General features: G+C 47.7%; 1 non-coding gene across 1 annotated transcript; it reads left to right on the plus strand.

The window, feature by feature from the left end:
• The first annotated feature begins 895 nt into the window (after positions 1-895).
• Positions 896-967, plus strand: trnaa-ugc (transfer RNA alanine (anticodon UGC)). The gene has a single exon. It is a non-coding gene; the product is annotated as a tRNA-Ala (tRNA).
• The last annotated feature ends 7,182 nt before the right edge of the window (positions 968-8,149 follow it).

Genomic DNA, 8,149 nt, shown 5'->3' on the forward strand with positions numbered 1-8,149 from the left:
CTCATTAGACTAAGTGCCGAGGCCGTTCACCCACAGTCGGATCAGGTCCGCATACTTCACCTTTAATTGTCTGGTTGCAGCAGAAAACTAGACGATTTTAAGCCAAATATACAAAGTGTCAGCACTCACCACACCAGCCGGCAATGCATTCCAGAGACTCACTACTCTGGAAAATGAAGAACCGTCCAACATCCAGACTATTCTTATCTCTGTGTGGTCCAAACGCCTGTTCCCTGCTCCTCCCCAATCTTTGAAACTGGAAATAATCTATCACGTGGCAGACCCACCATGGGTGGTCTCATAAAATGAGAACAATCAGTTCTTCTTTCCTTGGGTAGCTATTTATTTTACTTGGGGATGTAGCTCAGTGGTAGAGCGCATGCTTCGCATGTACGAGGTCTCTGGGTTCAATCCGCAGCATCTGCACAAATAGCTTTCATCAAAATTCGGCACGGAAAGGCGAATCTCGCTTTCTGAGCGCAGCGAGTTCCATCTTCTGAGTGCTCGACAAGCATTAAATTGTCCCGGAGCAGGACTTCATCTCACGGTCCCCTCAGGAGCTCAGCTCATCGCCGCCGCCGACTGACTAGAATGTGTGACAGAGCATTGTCGAGCGAGCAATCCCAGCTCTTGTTTGACGCTGTGTCATTCATTAATCTCACGTTATGATTCAGAGTTTGGATGTCAGCCTCGTCACTGATTATTGGCAATTGTATTTTTTTTATTTCCGCTGACTTTTTTTTGGAAAGTTCAAAGTAAAATGGAGCAGAAACCCCGTGAACTGAAGCAGAGGTTGAACATTGTGAGCACGTGGAACGACTGGGCATTTCGTTGTCCGGGAGAGTCAGAGCGGGAAGCCCACTTTTTTATTCTAAAGTGGAAGGGCTTTTACTAAGGGGATGTAACTCAGTGGAAGAGTGCGTCCTTTGCATGTATGAGGTCCCGGGTTCAATCCCCGGCATCTCCAAACGCTTTATGTATCGAATTTTGAAAAGACCCTCTTGTCCTCACCTCACCTTCACACACAAGGACAGGAAAGGGTTTCTTCAACTCGAGAAAAACCGAACGCTCTGCACACGATACAATTCAATTGAAGCACGCAGGCGCCTTTGAAATGGCTCCCATCCCGGGGCTGGAGAGCGTTCCCAGTAATAATAACAGAGAAAATAGGAGCAGGAGTCGGCTATTCGGACCTCCGAGCCTGCTCCGCTATTATATATGACCATGGCTGATCCTCTATCTCAATACCATATCCCCGCTCTCTCTCCATACGCTTTGATGCCTTCTGTGTGTAGAAATATGTCTTTCTTAAATATATTCAGTGACTTGGCCTCCACAGCCTTCTGTGGTAGAGAATTCCACAGGTTCACCACCCTCTGAGTGAAGAAATAGATTATTTCCAATTTCACAGATTGAGGCGGAGCAGCGGACATGCGATCAGACCATACAGAGGTAATAGTCTGGGTGTTTGGCAGTTCTTCTTTTTCCAGAGAATACTGAGTATGTGGAATGCATTCACGGCTGGTGTGGTGGGTGCTGACTCTCTCTTGGCCTTCTCGAGGGATCTGGACCAGTTCTTGACTGAGGAAGAGATCGCATCATATAGAAGGTGAGTGGTTTTACAGTTCACCTACACATGGTCAGTGCGATCCACTGAACTCGAATCGATCGCCTGAGGGATTCGGGGAGGAATTTCCCAGAATTTCCCCTCCTTATTGGCCCTGTATTTTTTTCTGGTTTCCAACCGCTCCCAGTTGATTACATGTTTCCGGTGTGTGGGGCGGGTGGTGCAGGTAGGAAGTGTCCAGTCACGATGCAGCAGGCAAGTGGGACAGGATTGATGAACCAGCTGGCTTTTTCCTGCCCGACATGTCCGTCTGTAACCCCAGCTCGTCAAGCTGTTTTTTTGTGAAGTGATCTTTAAACACTAACCCACGCCTGGGGAATTCCTGCTTCTGTCTATAGTGAAATGAGACTCAATGCTCTCTGCGCCTCACCATGCCCTCCTCTGAAGCTCAGGGACTCGAAATATTCTTGCCGGCCTCTGCTACAATCTCCCTGAGCGTTTCTAGCCCCGTCCAATCGTAATCAAAGTGACTGATAACGGGAGCGTTCGAAAAATGTGCCCTGAAATCGGAAGGATGGTTACGGCATAGACAAAGGAGACTCTCCCCCTCTCCCAGCATTTCATCTCAACGCCCCTTTTCTCATTGTTCTGAGTGCCGAGGTCTGGTTTCTTCCGTTCGCCCACAGTTATATCACGTCCACAAACGTCATGTTTAATTGTCTGGTTGGAGCAGAAAAGGAGATGAACTGAAGCCCAGAAAAACCTTGTGTGGCCTCATAAATTGAAGGCGATCAGTTCTTCGTTGGAATTCGCTTTTATCTGGGTATGCAGCTCAGTGGTAGAGCGAATTGGCGGTTCTGGGTTCAATTCCCAGCATCTCCAAAGATAATTTTTCACCAGAATTATCCACAGAAAGGCGAATCTTGGTTTCGGAGTGTCGCGAATTCCAACCTCTGAGGCTCGACAAGCATTAAATTACCCCGAGCTGGATTTCATCTCACGGTCTCCTCAGCAGTTCAGCTCATAACAGCCGCTGACTGATCGGAATGTATGACGGTGCAATGTCCAGCGAGGCGTTCGAAGAACGGCGACCTGAAACAGAAATAATGGTCAGCACAGCCCCAGGAGACTCCCCCCCTCTCTGAGACTTTCTTCACAACGCTCCCATTCTCATTTTCGAAGTCGCCAGACAAGGTTTCTTCTGTTCAACTACATCTGTATCACGTCCGCAAACCTCAGGTATGGTTGTCTCCAACGATTACAAAAGGAGAAGTTTTTCAGCACAGTAAATCCTCGGGTAGACTTAGGAAAATGAGGCACTCAGTCCTTTTACACTTAGTTAGAGATCGTTATTATCTGGTGCTGCAGCTCAGTGATAGACCGGATGTTTCGCGTGTATGAGGTCTCAGGTCTATCCCCAAGAACTTTATCTTTTGAATTCCAATCAGTCGGCGGCTACTTTGAGCTGAGCTGCTGAGGGGACCGTGAGATGAAGTCCTGCTCCGGAACAATTGAATGCTTGTCTCAAAAGTTGAAACTCGCTTCCCTCTGAAAACACGATTCGTCAATCTGTGGGTCATTCTGGTGAAAAAAAAAATCAATGTTGGAGGGTTAGATATTGAACCCAGAAATATATACACGCAAAGCAGGCACTATATCACTGAGTTACAACCCCGGATCCAATAGACCTATAACCAAGGGTAGAAGGACTGAGTGTTTACTGTCTTAAGACGATCCGATGATTACTGGGCTTAAAATCATCTCCTCTTATGCTTCAAGCAGACAACAGCCACGTCGTCCCGTAGCGGACGAGAAATTCTCAGGCGCATTGAGGCAGAGGCCTGCAAGAATATTTCGAGCCCTTGAGCTTCAGAGGAGGATAACGCGAGACGCAGAGTCATTGAATCTCGTTTTACGAAAGACAGACACAGGACATGTCCCAGGTGTGTGTTTGTGTGACGATCGCTTCATTGAAAACACCTTGACGAGCTGGGGATGTGGACGAACAAACGGAAATGACGGGCAGTAAAAGACCAGCTGGTCCATCAGGCCTGCCCCTCAATCGTGATGGCTGCAGCATCATTACGGACGCTTGCACCCCCTCCCCCCACCCGCATCCATGTCATTTCCTGGGAAAGGCAAAAATCCAGGGCCTTCAAGGAATAGAATACCTTGGAAAATTCCTCACCGACCCCCTCCGGTGATCGAAACCAGTTCAGGAGATCACATGTATCGTACGTACGTTAACTGTAAATCCTCTTACCTCTGCCCCAGCGAAAAACCGGTCCAGCTCCCTGGAGAAGGCAGACAGAGAGTCAGCCCCCACCACACCAGCCAGCAACGCATTCCAGAGGTTCACTACTCACTGGGAAAAGAAGAACCGCCAAACATCCAGACTATTCCTACCTCTGTGTAGTCTAAATTCTTGTTGCAGGTCCTCCCCAATCTGTCAAAGTGGAATGATCTCTCACTGGGCCCGCAATCCAGCCCTGGGTTCGGAACCATTGATACGGTGCGTGCGCTGTTCCACTGAATGCTATCCTGTGCGGAGCATTCGGTTTTTCTCGAGGTAACAAAAGTCTTGCCTCTCGCACTCCACACTCTGCACTCTCTCACTCTCGCACTCTGCACGTCGACCTCTTGCACTCTCACAATCTCACACTCCACATTTCACACTCTCCAACTTTCGCTCTTTGCACTCTGCACTCCGCACTGTGGCACTTCGCACACTCGCACTCTCACACTCCGCATTTCGCACTCTCACACGCTCGCACATCGCACTCTCGCACTCCGCACTCTTGCGCAACGAAATCTCGTACTCCCGCTTTTCACACTCTGGCACTTCGCACACTCGCACTGTCACACTCTGGCATTCTCACAGTCCGCATTTAGCACTCTTGCACTTTGCACTCTCGCCCTCCTCACTCTCACACTCCCGCACTCCGCACTCTCACACACTCACTCTCCGTAATCCACACTCACGCATTTTGCACTCTCGCACTCCACATTCTCTCACTCTCGCACTCTCGCACACTAGCACTTTGCACTCTCACACTTCGCACTCTCGCAGTCTCGCACTCTTGCACTACCGCATTCCGCACTCTCGCACTCCCCACTCTCGCACTCTTGCAGCCTCGCATTTCGCACTCTCGCACTCTCAAACTCCGCATATCGCACTCTTTCACTCTCGCACTCCGCACGCTTGCACTCTCACACTCCGCATTTCGCACACTCGCACTTCGAACACTCGCGCTCCGCACTCTTGCACTCTCACACTTTGCACTCCTTCACTCCGCACTCTCGCAATCTGGCACTCTGCACTCTCGCACTCTAGCACACCGCACTCCACACACTTTCACTCCGCACTTCGCACTCTTGCACTCTGCACTCTCGCACTCTGCACTCTCGCAGTCCGCTCTCTCGCACTCTCACTGTCCGTAATCTGCACTCTCGCACAGTCTCATTCTCGCACTTCGCACTCTCGCATTCTCGCACTCCTTGTTCTGGACTCCCTCCCGCCCTGAGGAAATAGTTTCTCTCTTCCTACCCCATCACATACTTTAATCATCTTAATCACCTCAATTAAATCTCCTCTTAACCATCTATATTCAAGGGAATAGAAGCCTGGTCTATACAATCTGTCCTCATCATTTAACCCTTTTTAGCCCCGGTATCATTCTGGTTAATCTGCGCTGAACCCCGTCCAAGGCCAATATAACCCTCTTGAGGATGGGTGCTTAATACTGAAAAAGTATTCCAGATGGTGTCTCACCAGAGCTCTGTATAGCTGGAACATAAATTCCATCCCTTGTATCCTCGCCCCTTGAGATGAATACCAACATTCCATTAGCCTTTTTAATTATCTACTGTACCTTTCCATTTGCTTTTAATTGTTTATATACATGGACCCCTAAATCTCTCTGCTCATCCACACTTCCTAGCTTCATTTAGAAATTACTCTGATCAATCTCTCTTATGTACAAAATGCATGACCTCACACATTCCCACATTGAACACCAATTGATCATAAAACAACACCTACTATTTTGTCCTTGTACAAGACCATGGTCAGGACTCCGTTTGAATATTTCGTACAGTTTTGGTCTCCCCACATGGTGGGTGATATTGAGGCTTTGGAAAGGATGCAGAGAGGGCCATTAGATTAATTCCAAGTTTGAAGCATCTTATTTGTCACGATAGGCTAAAAGAGCTGGGACTCTACACTTTAGAGAAGCGTAGACTTAGGGGTGATTTGATCGAGGTGTATAAGATGAAGAAGGGAATTGATTGTGCTCGAGTCGACAGTTTGTGCCAACTAAATAGGTTAGGGAGGCCCAGGGTCATAATTTTAAGTTGCACAAAGCCAGATCGAGGTTTGATGTCAGGAAATGATTCTTTTCCCAGATAATAGTGAACCTCTGGAACAGACTGTCGGCTGGTGCAGTGGACGCCGATTCGCCAAATTCCTTCAAGCGAGAGCTGGACCTGTTTCTGGCTGGGACAGAAATCACCTCGTCCAAAAGTTGGGTACCGCATAGAATTCTCAGGGCCAGAGTGATCTCCGGGGAGGACAAGCTTTCATCGACTCAGAAGGTTAGATAAAAGGAGGACAGGCAGAAGACATTTTGTTTAGGTCAATCAAAGCGACCCGCTGATGTGGGGAAATACTGCATATACTTTATTTTATATTATTAGGTGCAGTTATGTCGAACTGATTGAATTTGTAAAGCTAATAATACCGATTGGTTTGTGAGTTTGCTTGGTGTGAAATGAAACAGTTTATCGATTGCGATCAGCTTCATCTTAACAAGTGTTTCCTGCGTCCGAATATTGAAAGATTGGTGAGGCTTGTGACACATGTACAGAAATACGAATATCCAGTTCCTGTTACATCGTTGAGTTACACTATCGAATTTTTAGATATTGGACAGTGCAGCAACACGAATATCCAGTTCTGTTTATAAGTGGAACTTTTGTCACATCCCCGGTATCAGCCGTGGCTCCGTTGGTAGCACTCTCGCCTCTGAATCAGAATTTTGTGGCTTTAAGTCCCACTCTGGAGACGTGAGTACAAAATGCAAGCTGACACTGCAGTGCAGTACTGAGGGTGTGCTGCACTGTCGAAGGTACCGCCTTTTGTGTGAATCGTTAAACCGTGGCCCTCTCTGCCCTCTCAGGTGGACGTAAAAGGTCCCATGGCACTATTTCGAAGAAGACATGGGGAGTTCTGGTTTCCTGGCCCATATTTATCCCTCAACCAAATCCAAAAAAACAATTGATTTGGTCACTATTACAATGCTGTTTGTGGGACCTTGCCCTGTGAAAATCGGAAGCCGCGTTTCCTACATTACAACAGCGACTACACTTTAAGATTACTTCATTGGGTGTAATGCGCTTTGGATCGTCCGGAGATCATGAAATGCGCTATATCAATGCAAGTCTCTCTTTCTTTTTCTGGGTTACAGTATTGTATTGTTAGTTGTGCAGCAGGGCAGAACCATCAATATCCTGTTCAGATTATACGGCGGAACTATTGTTTTATCCCTGGGCTACACTGTAGTATTGTGAGATGTTGGACAGTGCATAAACATGAATATCCAGCTCAGGTTTTAAGGGTGAATTCTTGTTACATCCCTGGGTTACACTGTTGCAATTTTGGATTTTGCGCAGTACTACACACCGTCCTCCAGGAACATTCAAGCAGTCACTAATGTCAATCTAAGAGATAGGTGAAGCGTAGATGTTTAGAGAAAAAGGGAAGACCATTTGGAACATCGTGTCAGTGTCAGTTCATGGTTAAAGCAATTCAAAACGTATACCTTGGCAAACTTTCTTCCAAATGCCTTTTATCGACATCAAATTCAAATATGTATTCGCAGGGCCTGTCCATAGGGGATGGCCTCTTTGACGTGGTTAGGGTGGAAGCTGGAAAAGTGGAGCATCGTGAGGTTGTCCGTGGGCTTGCGGTAGAGTGAGGTGCTGAGGTGCCCGTCTTTGATGGAGAATCGTATGTCCAAGAAAGAAACTGATTCTGAGGAGTAGTCCATGGTGAGCTTGATGGTGGGATGGAACTTGTTGATGTTATCGTGTAGTCTCTTTAGTGATTCCTCGCCGTGGGTCCATAGAAAGAAAATGTCGTCGATGTATCTGGTGTACAGTGTTGGTTGGAGGTCCTGTGCAGTGAAGAAGTCCTGCTCGAACTTGTGCATGGAAATGTTGGCGTATTGAGGTGCGAATTTGGTCCCCATGGCTGTTCCGTGTGTTTGGGTAAAGAACTGGTTATCGAAGGTGAAGACATTGTGATCCAGGATGAAGCGGATGAGTTGTAGGATGGCGTCTGGAGATTGGCTGTTGTTGGTGTTGAGTATTGATGCTGTCGCAGCGATGCCGTCATCGTGGGGGATACTAGTGTAGAGTGCCGAGACATCCATCGTGGTGAGAAGTGTTCCTGGTTCAACTGGTCCGTGGGTACTGAGTTTTTGTAGGAAGTCTGGAGTGTCGCGACAGAAGTTGGGGGTTCCCTGTACGATGGGTTTCAGGATGCCCTCGATGTATCCAGAGAGGTTCTCACACAGGGTTCCG

This window comes from Heptranchias perlo, unplaced genomic scaffold (assembly GCF_035084215.1).
Source record: "Heptranchias perlo isolate sHepPer1 unplaced genomic scaffold, sHepPer1.hap1 HAP1_SCAFFOLD_43, whole genome shotgun sequence".
Lineage (NCBI taxonomy): Eukaryota > Metazoa > Chordata > Chondrichthyes > Hexanchiformes > Hexanchidae > Heptranchias > Heptranchias perlo.